The sequence below is a fragment of the Triturus cristatus genome, chromosome 4_2 (genome assembly GCF_964204655.1).
Source record: "Triturus cristatus chromosome 4_2, aTriCri1.1, whole genome shotgun sequence".
Classification (NCBI taxonomy): domain Eukaryota; kingdom Metazoa; phylum Chordata; class Amphibia; order Caudata; family Salamandridae; genus Triturus; species Triturus cristatus.
In genome coordinates this window covers 631,458,364-631,471,339 of record NC_140586.1, presented here as the reverse complement: position 1 = coordinate 631,471,339, position 12,976 = coordinate 631,458,364, and the positions used below count along the sequence as shown (strand labels likewise).

The window sequence follows — 12,976 nt, the reverse complement described above, 5'->3', positions numbered from 1 at the left end:
GTGTTTTCACTGTATTCTAAGTGTCTTTTAACATACCACTGGCTCTAGGACTGGTTAGTCAGACTCAGTTACCACCAGTATCCGTCTGAAAAAGTTGAGGGTACAGGATGATTTTGCAACAAGGCTTCTTTCTGCTCTTTTTTGTTCTTTCTGCACGTTATCCTTCTTCCTGCACTTTTCTCCGTCTTTGAAGACTTCTGTTGCTTCTTTCTGCATTTCTTTTTTATCTTTGTGCGTTTTTTCTTCTTTCTTCACATGTCCTATCTCTGTAGGCATAGTTAGAAATTTGCATTTAAAAAAACCTTTGAAATTCACAGAAAAAACCATAGGTTTCAGGCACGTTATAGTTAGGAATTAGCATGTAAACAACCTTAGAAATTCACTGAAAAAAAACATAGGTTTCAGGGGCGTTATAGTTAGCTGGACATTTCTCTCGTACAAAACCATTGAAATTACCCAGTTATAGTTAGTTCAGCCAACTATAACTCGCGCGCCCGCAATGCACTGCTGATGACGTCACATATTACATCACTCATGACATGGTCAGTGACATCACTAATGACATCACTGATGACATCATCCTTGTGATAGAGTGGCAGACCTCCTCCCCCCCTAATAAAACCTTTGATACACACATTCAAAAATAGAAACAAAAATTTTCAAAACAATGGACATACCAATACCAGTTACAACAACCTATTCAGTAATTCTAAGATCCACATACACATCCACTCATTCCACTCATTCACAAACAGTCCTATACACTCACTCATACATGTACTCAATCATATGTTCTCACACACCTATACATCCTGTTACACAATGCCACTCATCCATAGAGTTACTCACACACAGTCACTCATGCTAATAAAGAATCAAAAATCCATTTACTTGCATATACAGTTCTACACACACCACCACACTTACTTCTACAAAAACGTACACATACTTAGTCTTTTAAAACAATCACTTATAGAAACACATACTTAAAACTTGATCAAAATTAGATCAGGACGTAGATATAAAATTATATCAGCGAATAATTTAATTTTGCCATTCCTTCTATTGCCGCTTTGATGTCAGGATTTTCACGAATTCTTATTGCTAGGGGCTCAATAAAAAAAAGTAAACAAAATGGGGGACATCGGACACCCTTGTCTGGTTCCTCGATTAATATTAATTGTCCCTATCGCATTAACTAGCACCCTGGCTTGGGCACCTTGATAAATATTTTTCAACATAGTAGTGATCTGGACTGGAAAACCAAATTTTTGCATACCGAGGAATAAAGCATCCCAGTTTACCAGGTCGAATGCCTTTTCGGCATAGACCATTGAAACCAAAATTGGAATTTTGTTGGTAGAAACATAATCAAGGGCCTGGATAAAAAACCCGGTATTTGACGACATCTACCTCCCAGATACAAAGCCAGACTGGTCAGGGTGGATTGAAGCCTGGGCAATCGGGGTAAAACGTTGGGCCCATATTTTCATCAAAATCCACATTAAGAAGGCCGATTGGCCTGTACGAGTTTACATCTTTATGATCTTTCCCTTTTTTAACAAAACTGACGATGATAGACTCCTTAAACCTCGGGGGGACAATGCCTCCCGATTTAACAACATTAAATAATTTGACCAGAAAAGGAGTCAGTTCTTTAGAAAAGATTTTGTAAAATTCAATTGGGAGCCCGTCTGCTCCACAGGCTTTCACCCCAGCTATAGATTCAACTGTATCTAAAATTTCTGTATCCCGAATATCACTCTCAAGTTGATCAACTAACGAGGGAGGTAAAAAAGGAAGATTAACTTCATCAAGATTTTATGAATAAGATAAACCCCTACCTCGTATTTAGTGGAGTAAAGCTGAGAGTAGTGATCCATGAATACTTGAGCTATACCTTCTTGATCTTTAATAATATTTTGAGTCTTGGGGTCAACGATCTCTGTTATTAAAGCTTTTTCTTGTTTAGTTTTTGTTTGACCCGCTAACATTTTGCCCACCATTTGACTCTCCTCGTATACTTTGTTGGAAAGTTTTAGAACTGTTGATTTCCTCAATTAAAAAAAACTTTTAAGGCTACCTTCGCCCTTTCTAACTGTAAAACAGCATCTCCCCTCCCCACCGATAAAGTATCTCTCAGATTAGTAGCATGATCTACAGCCTGTTGGAGTGGTTTGATCTTTTCCCTTCTTTCTCTTGACTTAGCAACTGAATGTGCCTTCATTTAAATAAAAAAAACTCTAGTATCCACTCTTTGGTTTGAACTATCCAGTTGGGATCTCAAATTCTAAAGAAATTAGAGAATGATCTGAAAATGGGTTAGCACCATATTGGTATCTAAGACCTTAAGAGATCGCGATATAAGAAAAATAAAAAATAATCAATCCGAGAAGCTGTATGAAATTGTTTAGAATAGCAGGTAAATTTCGCAATAGTCGGATTATGTTGACGCCATTGATCCATGAGTAGATGTTCCTGTTTTAAGGCTTCCAAGACTCTTTGTTTGGGGTTTAAGTTCTTTTTTATTTGAGGTGTCTTTTTCAGCTCTTGAATAAAATTGAAATCCCCGCCCAGAATTATTTTTCCCGGAACCCCTCTGAGTAGCTCACTGATTTTAAGTAGGGCTTTAGTATCTACTATTGGGCCGTAATAGTTCAAAAAATTTAAAGTCGTCCCGTTTAATTTGGCCACGACCCAGAGCCAACGCCCTAAGGGGTCTCTGCGAATTTGACCAAATTCCCAAGGAAGACTGCGGCAAAAATAAATCGCAACCCCTCTTTTAGATAACCCAGGGAGATATACTTTAGGAAAATTAGTTTTCAAATGGGTTTCCTGGAAAAACAATACCTGGGGCATACAGGATACTAGCCACCTTATTAAAGCTCCGTATTAAGATTTATTTAATAACCTATTCGCATTAGAGATAATCCGACACGTACTACTCAAGTTTTATTTGAATTTGGCCAATTTGAACAGATCGGTGGATATAAAATTAATCAAAACAAAACGGAGATCCTAGTATTGAACGCGGATTGTAATTTTTTGCCTTTGAATCTCAGATCAAGCACTAAAAACAGAACCGATTAGATACTTGGGTATCTATGTTTCTAATCCGTTTGATCAACTATTAGCTTGAACTATTTATTCATGCGCAATAAAATAAAAAAATTTGCTTGATAGATGGACTCTTCTTCCTTTAACCTTAATTGGCCGTGTAGCATTAATTAAAATGTCAATACTCCCCTTATTAATTTTTCTTTATAAATGTTCCGTTAAAGATCAACTCCAATTTCCTCCGAGAAATTGATCAGGAATTTTGTTTGGAATAAGAAAGCATCCAGCGTTAAGTTATCAGTATTGCAGTTGGGAACCGCTCAAGGGGGTTTATCATTGCCAAATATTTGTTTTTATTATATGGCAGCGATTATGGATCTCGCAGCACGTTTATTAGATCCTAATGGGCTGCTTGATATGTTTTTTTATCATAGAATGATAAAAGAAGCAGGTTCGCAAGTTCCGATTTTTTTTAAAACAGTCAAACTACCCAAAAAGACTAGGTATAGGACCATCCGGGAATTCTCCGATAGATTACAGTCTTGGTGTAAACTGGTAGGGTCCGGTGGTTTTTATTATTTAAAATTGGACGAGTGTAAAATCTTTGGGTTGCAGATTCATTCTAGTGAGCTCAAAACATGGAGAGATTCTGGATTGGGCGATTTGGGCTCATTTTTTCTAAACCCGAAACTTGTTACCTTGCAAGAGGTCCAGGTCAGGTCTAGTCATCAATTAAAGACAGGGTTTTTAGAATACTAGCAGATTGTAAATTTAATAAATAAATAAATACAGTCTTTTGGAATGCGGGTCACCATCAGCTGCTAATTTCAAAAGGATGTCGTTTTTATCCCGTTGGCTGGCTTATTTTACTCCAAAAGCTTTAAAAAAAAAAAAAAAAAAAAAGCTTTCCGGGAGTCTAAAATAAATGCTTCCGATGCCAGCTTCAAGAGGGGGGCGACTGGCTTCACATTTTTTTTACTTGCCCGAAACTCGAAATATTTTGGCGTAAAAAAATTTCTATGAATAAGTCAGGCCATTGACAAAAATGCTTGATCCTGAAGCTCAGGTTGCTTTATTTGGTATCTCAACAAAAAGATCTGATTTGTCCAAAGCCGAAGAGTTTTATACGGCGATTTGTTCTTTAGTAGCCTGCTCCTTAATCCTTCAAAATTGGAGATCAGAGGAGATGCCTTCTTATCTAAAATGGGTGAATAAATGAAAAGGACAAAAAAGTTGAAGAGGCCTACGCCACAAGAGTTGGGGCAATGAACAAGTTTACTAGAAACTGGAAATTGTTTAAATAGTGATTAATCAGCGACCGGCACCTAGCACCTTGGCACAGGACACTTTATTTATGTAAGAAGTCCAGGATTAATATGCACTTCTTTTTTGGGTTGGTAAAGGGTAACAATAAGAATTTTAATATAGGGTTATCTATATATCCCTTGTTTAAGTATTTTGCACCATCTGTATCCTTCAGGTTTTCTGCTCTGTATCATCTATAACTGCTAAATGTCATTAATTAAGGATTTCATAAGATCTTGTTTGATGTTTTCATAAGTTTTACTATCCCTGATCATTGATTATTGTATAATGTTTTTTATGCCCAGGTCAGCTGCTCAATAAAATTGCAAAAAAATTCTTTTTTTTTTTAAAAAAGAAAAACACATACTTATTCATACAGGAGCTCTTCCAATCTCTCACTACTCACATATACTCACTTATATACACCAATACTCACATATACTAGTTTAAACCATATGTAGTTACTCAAAGACACTATTGAGACAGTCATTCACTCACCAACACACCCATGCACACACTCATCCACCCATACAGTCCTGCACACATGCTGTCTTCAACACTTAGTGAGTCACTCATTCATGCACCTATGCACTACGTAATACCCCCCACCGAACCATACAGACACTCATACTGATACTCAAAAAACCAACTAATAACCTATATAGACACCCATGTAGCTACTCACCAACCCATGCAGCCACTTATTCATAAAGTGAGAGACTGATACAGATATTCACATATTTAAACATTACTCACTAAGCCATGTATTCACTAAGATACACTTACTCAGTCAGTCAGTTATACAATCAATTTTTCAAAAACAAATCATCCATTTAGACACTTATATACCCATTTATTCTTCCATCGACCTTGAGATATACATATATAAAACATATATAATTTTCAGAAAAAACATTCACTGGATGATGTCATCAGTGATGTCATGAGTGATGTCACTGACCATGTCATGAGTGATGTAATATGTGACGTCATCAGCAGTGCATTGCGGGCGCAAGTTATAGTTAGTTCAGCTAACTATAACGGGGGAATTTCAATGGTTTTGTACGAGTGAAAAGTCCAGCTAACTATAACGCCCCTGAAACCTATGTTTTTTTCAGTGAATTCCTAAGGTTGTTTAAATGCTAATTCCCAACTATAACGTGCCTGAAACCTATGGTTTTTTCAGTGAAAAATAGCATATATATATATATATATATATATATATATATATATATATATATATATATATATATACACACACACACACACATGCTAACTCAAGACACGCACAGCCTAAGGCAGTGCGTGGTTTGAGCGGAGGGCCTAGCCCAAAACCAGGCCTGGTGTCATCTCTATGTCGCGCACATCCAAAATATGTGCATGGGGGGGGTGTTGTCCAACTGTGGCGGGGGTGGGGGGGTTAGACACAGGACCTGGGCACATGTCGGGTCCTGTGGGCTGCCAACTGCTCTCCACACATGGCCTGGCCCTGCATCAATCCAAAACACATGCAAGATGGTTAGTTAGTATTGTTTTCATATAGTAATGAAATATTAATTTGTGGGGAAAAAAAACTAAAAATAGCTTCAAAAAAAACAAAAACCACAAAAGGTTAAAGTGACATTATAGTTATGTGACTTTGTCAGTTTAAATGCAGTATTTAAAAATATCATAATTTAAAACCGCACACACCGTGCACTGCTTATGACCTCAGACATGACAATACTTATGCCATGTTCAATGTCATCATTGCTAACACTGAATGGTGGGGGCACAAGCTGTAGTAACTCAAAATATCTGGTGTTTTTCAGTGGTTTAAAAAAAATTATCTATCTTCATAGCAACCATCACTCTCAGATGATCCAGCCGCACTTAACCCGTAATTCCTACAACGGTGCTAGACAGTATTCAGATGGTCATACGTTGTTTATTTCATTAAAACAGCAAAACCCAACATGGAAGGCCAATATCCATATCTTACTAGCGGTCACCAATAGGTAGTTAAAGTTATGCCCTATTTTCCATAATAAAAAGCATTTTTGTTTTACTAATGGCTTTTGCTACGTTTGACGATTCTTCTCAAGATTTCCCAAACTAGCATGCACCCAAGTTCAGCTGCTGTGTCGTCAAGTGAGGTCCAAGAAAAAGAGAAGGGTCCCAAAACTAGCTTTCCCCCATGCAATTTCCCATAGGGATTTTAGACAACTAAAGCCTGAACTGCTGGACGGAATTATACCTAATTTGGCAGAAAGCTAGCACTTGGCCCAGAGAGAGCCCATTTTATAATTTGGTGTAAATCCTTTGAGTAGTTGGAGTCATTTAGGAAAATATAAAATATAGATATCTAGGGAAGCGGACCCTCCATGGATTGGCTGGTTGCAATCGGTCAGGAAAGTTGTGCCATTTTATGAATCGAGCCATGGTCCCGGGGCCTCAACACTTAAGTACACACTAATTTCAGAGGTCTGGTAAAAGTACCTTCACGCCATGGTGTGTTAGAGGGTTCTCAGAGGGACCGCAGTAGGTCAAGACATTGCCTTAAAACATTTTTTCCATGTGTGATGATCCCCGGAACCATCTCGGCGCTCATGTAAATACACAATGGTTCCGGCAGCAATATAAAAATAAATATATAAAAAAAATGGCAAGTAAAATAAATACACACACATACTCCAAACCACTGATACACCCGTAGAACCACTTCCATCTATACCAACATCCACTCACAGACCTATACAGCCACTGACACACAAATCCAAACACAGACCAACCGACACACCCACCCACAGACCGACCGACCCACTCACCCATGCAACCCTGCTCACAAACCCACTCACAAACCCACCCACTCACAAACCCACCCACAACACCACCAAGATACTCATACATCCACTGACACTGAGCCACAGACCTGTTGCAAATCCTAAAGGTGGTAGTTTATATTTAATGTGGGTTTTTGGTTTGTGAATCCACAACTGATCGGAAAAAAATAAAAATAAATTAAAAACACAAAAAGAAGCAATGTTTGGGGAAAGTGCTGGCCCTGAAATGAGTTTGCTTATGGTGTACGGATGAGAGCTACACATAAGAGGATGCAGTCTTTTAACATTGTTGAGGAATACCCTGTTGCCTTTTCCTGTGAAATGAAATCCATAATTTCTATATATACCATCCATATCAAAGCATGGAATGTTATTGTATAGAGAGCCCATGTTGTGGTCTCCAAGGAATGCAGATATAGTTAGAACATGTTTCCTAGGTTTGTCTATTTCTGGACAAAATTCTTTGACTACTTCCACCTGCCTTTTGTAAATGTTGAAGAACACCAAGGCAGCATGTGGAAAAAGTGCTGTTAATTTACCAAAGGTAACCTTAATTAGGATTTCCGGTCCTACTCCAGTTATTTTGCACAATCATGACGTCTAGATGTTGGCAATCTACAATGCTTTTAACCAAAGGCAGCAATTGATGCCACCTTGACCCTCTCTGGCGAACCCAAGTACCGTCTATGAAACTTTTTCTAGCACGCTCTCTGGCACTAAACATAAAACTACGACATTACTACACTGACCATTTTGGAGGGAAGTAGTGGTAGCACAGAGAAGAAGGCTGCAGCTGAATGAGGCAGTTTTGAAGATGTCAGTTAAAATGGGAGGAGAGCACGTAAAAAATAAAACAACATTTGAATGGTGGTAAGGACTTCCAGGGAACTAAATTTAAGTAGCGACTTGAAGAAGAATTAACAAACTGATTGGCTTTAGGAAAATAAAAAGTTATGTTAAGGATATGCTTGAAATTACAAGCAGTAAACCACATCTGCTACAGTTTACTTTGAAGCTAGTATGCTACTCAAAGAAACCAATCTGAATTGTAACCTTGTGGTAGCTACAGAGTGTTGCAAACAGTCACCATGTAAACTAAGCTAAAAGCAGGGGGTGTTGGGGGGGGGGGGGGGGGTGAGAAAGAGGGGGGAAAGAAAACTTCCACACTACACTGTGAAACTCAAAACCAGTGTGGTGAACAAACATTACTTTTTAGGGACTGTTTGCTTTGTAATGGGGAAGTTTTTTTTACAAAGTGAAATGCAGATGCAAAGCATTAACTGCACAATGGTAATAGCTTTTACTGGCTTCATTGCGGATCCTCTGTGAATTTACATGGTGGCCACGCTAAGAGCTGCGACAGATCCATGAATCGGCCCAAACACTGCCAAACAAGGCTTCTTAACTGGAGTCTTAGACAGGGTTAAGAACCATTGATCATTTAGAAATGGTATAACAAAAATAAATGAAATAAACAAGGTTTTGATTTACTCAGTACAGGACTATCGTTGAAAGCACAGCGGGAAGGGTAGCCACTCTTGGTACGGACTTTTAAATGCCAAGTCGACCTGGAAGTACGGAGAGTGGAACACCACTGCTATATTCCGAACTTGAGGTTTCCACTGACAAGAGATTCTAAGTGATACGGAAATCAAAAAATTGGAGAACAGCAAAGATTTCACAGATATGTCAATTAGGGTATCCTTTTAAAAAGTAATAAAAAAAAAGTTATGAGTGTTTATAAGCTAAACCAAAATGTGTATGTACAGAGCCAGTTATATACGGACATAGTCACTTACATATCCAGTAACACACACACAGAGGGTCTTTATACAGTCTCTCAGATATGTAGTAAAGTACTGACACTCCTATTCACCCATCCAGACAAATAGCCCTTTAAACATGTTTTGGGGCTGCTACTGCAGAGTCTGTGTGTGCAGTTTTACGTCCAGGTCGACTTGGCATTTAAAAGTCCTTGCCAAGCCTTAAACTTCCCTTTTTCTATATAGAATTCAGCCCTAAGGTACGCTGTAGGTAGACCATATGGCGAGTTGCTATGTGCTTAAAAAGTATGACATGTTCTTTTAAGTTTCAGTGAGTTACATGCACACTTACAGACCCATATGACCAGATATACATCCAGTCTCCCACCCATACTGCGGCTTACATACCCATTTACAAAAGCATTGAGCCACTCACACACCCAGTCAGATAGTGACATAGGCACTTAAACATTCACTCACACCCCCACACAGCACTTCTGTATCCAGCAGTAACAGAGCCAATTGTACACACAGTTACATACCACAACACTTACTAACAAACCCTATTAATCAATCCATTCAGCCACTTGCATACACTTTGAGACCCATAGAAATACTAATACAGCAAGTGACACACCAACAGTTACTTACATATGCAGCGACACACCCACAGAGGCACTGGTACACTCAGATATGAACTCAAGTACTGACACAACCAAGTCACTCATCCATACACCAACTCAAACCAATGTATATCCAAAGTGACAGACCTACACTGTCTGTTACACACTGACATAACTACTTACGTAGCTACTTAATTGCTTACAGTATGTAATGTAATTGTATGTAATGTAAAGCTAAATATATTGTTTATCTGCTTTTCAGAGGTCTACTTGCATTTACAAAGGAAGATTTACAATGCTGAAAAAGACAAACAAGAAGAAAAAATAAAACAAAAGAAACATTGCTATCTGCTTAAAACGGAGAGTGAAAGGGGATTAATGTGGAGAATGCGCTTACAGAGAAAAAAGCGGTTGGTAAGAGAACCAAGAAGTTTATTAAAATAGTATGTGGAAAAATGCAAAAAACATAAAACAAATATGCAAATATAAAGCGAGGTTTAAAATCAGCTCAGAAAGGAGGCGTAAATGAAACAAAGTGAAAAATCTTGATAGAAAACTACTTAAAATAAGAAGGTAGAAACAATTTCAAGAAATACGAGAATGTTTCCTAGTAGGGTAATACAGAATTTGGTAGGAAACATGAACCAGCAAAATAGCAAAAGAGAAGCACTGAAGCAAAAACAGAGTGCAGTTGATAATGCATTTGTTGTGAAGCACAAACTATATATTTTGATACTGAAGAGGATGAGAACACTGGTAAAAAAAAAAAAAAACAGTGTGGTCTAAGAAAAGAAAAAGCCGCCTAAAATATTTCATAAACATACTTATTAATAAAAAATTACTTACAATAGAACACATTAGTGCATGCAGTTGAAACAACCGGTCGGTGCCATTAAGCGAAAGATGGTACTCATTGCAAAAGAGGAGATGGTTTCTAGAAATGTAGAGGAAGAGATAGTGGGAGAGGTACATGGCAGGTGTAGACATGCCCCTGTAAATAAACAAGACTGTAGCAGTATTTGTAGTGTTTGCCAGGAATATATATTAAGAACTTTTCTATGTGAATTTCCAGATAAAAGTGTAAAGTGGAAAATTGCACTGTAGCAAGGATAAAATCCATGCAAAATGAGGAAATATACTATTTTACAGGGACATTCACTGGTGCATCTATCCAAGAAAATGTGCACAAGCACCTTTCATCGTTTCCGAATATTGGCTGTTCGTCATTAAAAAAAAAAATTGAAATTTAGTTAGAAGACATTTACTTTGTAAAAAGTCCATCACTCTGTTTAGGATAAATTAACAAAGCGCTTTTGTATGGTACAGTATCAGGGGTTGAAAAATGTGTGACAATATTCAGTTACGTTTCTTTGGTCCTGAAGTAGAGTATGGAGAAAATGAGGAGTTGGTATGTCCAGGTGTAGAGCAACAGAACACAGGTATCAGTACTGGTAACTGTACAAGAAATAGTCATTTTTAACGCAGTTTCTACAGAGAAACCAAACTGTTTCCATATGTTGTTGTTGCGCTTACTACAAAAGCTAAATTCAAAATGTGGATTTGTTCGGAGTATGAAAATGTAGATAAGTGGCTAGAAGTTGCTGTGTATTTATTTATGGAAAAATGATTAGAGGGCAACAAAATGCCTACGAGACCAATGCATAAGTTAGAGTTGGTCAAAATTCCTGAGGAACTGCGACATCTAAATGTTTATTAAACAATGCTGAAGCAATCTATATACCCTGTTCAAGCAATAGTTCTTATAGAAGCAAATAGAGTGGGAAACTACCACTGACAGCTACAAAAGGCCTTAAAAAGGTAGAGTGGTTGTCACCCGGTAGGTAGGACAAGAAGGGAAGGAGCCAACACAACGGCTGAATTTTACGTGAGTGATTTATTTAAGCAGGAGTAATCCAGTGTAAGGGTTCAATTAGCTCAGAACCGGGTTTGTTCCGTCTCTTGTCCCTTCTTCTGTGTTCCCCGGCTTCAGCTTCCCTCTCCCTCACTCTGGTAGTTCTCACGGGAGGCAGTAGATGCAGAAAGAAACAAAAGAGAATAGGGCTTTAGGTGGACGTTCTACGTCTCTTATCTGAGTGGGAAAAGGGAGTGCGGGAAGTAATCACCATGGACTGCCACCAAGTGTGAGAGCCTAAGCGTTTTCCCCCCCTAATCGAAGACCTCAACCCCTCCTTCTGGACAGCCCGTCGACACTTCACCCGCTTCCCCCTTTGAATGAGAACAGCCCCCGGATTCTCTTGCGTACCTCGGGTAGCCACACTTCTCCTGAAGTGTGGCTGGGCGATGCGCGGTGTATTCGGCCTCCTGGCCTTTCCTCTGTGGCTTCCGCTCTGCTCCCGGACTCTCTCCCGTCGTCCTGGTTGGGTTCCCTTCGTCTCTGCTCCTCCGGCGTCTGCTTCCACTCTCCTTCGCTGGGCTTGGCTTTCGCGCTGGCGTCTTCCGGATCGTCCTTCTTCAATGGCTTGGAGGACACGGATAGGTCGACAAAGGCTGATGTCACAGGGGCGAACTCCGCCTCCCCCGAGTCCGTGTCTTCGTTAAAGGGCCAGTCCCTAGGCTGCAATAAAGATAGAGAGTCACTGTCCCTGTTATCTTCCTGAGCCCCGTCGAACCTGTCACAGTGGTGTACTTACCTTTATATTTTAAATGCAATATTAAACCTGTGAGTTTAGATAGAGATGTAGATCAACCACTTAAAATTCTAGTCAATGTGGTGCCCACAAATAGCAAAAGATTCTGGCAGGAACTAGTGGATGTAAATAAGGAGAAAGCTGCATTCTCTCTCAACCAGAATAATCGGTATTAAAAAGACGTAGATGTTACACATGGAGGCTGCCTTCAAATAGATAGAAAAAGTGGATTGAAGTAGATCAGAAGGAATGTATAAGCACTACAGTATCCATCCATTGCGAAGGCGTTCCTATGAGTGTGTGTGGGAGAAAGGTTTAGAGGCTCGCTGTTTTCCACAACTATTTCCAACTGGAGTAGCATGATGTTACGATCACTGTCCAGGGCAAATACCAGCAGCTGAGTAAAGGTCAACAAGAGAATATTCAGAGGACCTTAGATTTCAACAAAGTGAGATATATAATATATATATACATACACTGAAAAAACCATAGGTTTCACACATGTTATAGTTAGCTGGACATTTCACTCGTGAAAAACCATTGAAATTCCCCCGTTATAGTTAGTGCAGGCAACTATAACTCACGCGACCGCAATCCTCTGCTGACGTCAGATATTACATCACTGTATTTAGACACTTATTTACCCAGGTCTTCTTCCATTAATTTTTAGCTATACATATATTACAAATATTTTTTTTTCAGAAAGACACATATGTCATCAGTGATGTAATATCTGACGTCTTCAGCAGAGGATTGCG

General features: G+C 38.9%; 1 protein-coding gene across 3 annotated transcripts in view; it reads right to left on the bottom strand.

Moving 5' to 3' along the window:
- The window catches only part of WLS (Wnt ligand secretion mediator), a 271,286-nt gene that overhangs the window by 181,521 nt on the left and 76,789 nt on the right, over positions 1-12,976 (bottom strand). The window contains exon 2 of one of the 3 annotated variants that reach the window (XM_085602302.1): positions 11,834-12,145. The exons of the other annotated variants lie outside the window; for them this stretch is intronic. The gene's annotated coding sequence lies outside the window, so the exon portion shown is untranslated. The remainder of the gene's footprint in view (positions 1-11,833; positions 12,146-12,976) is intronic. 3 annotated transcript variants of the gene reach the window in all.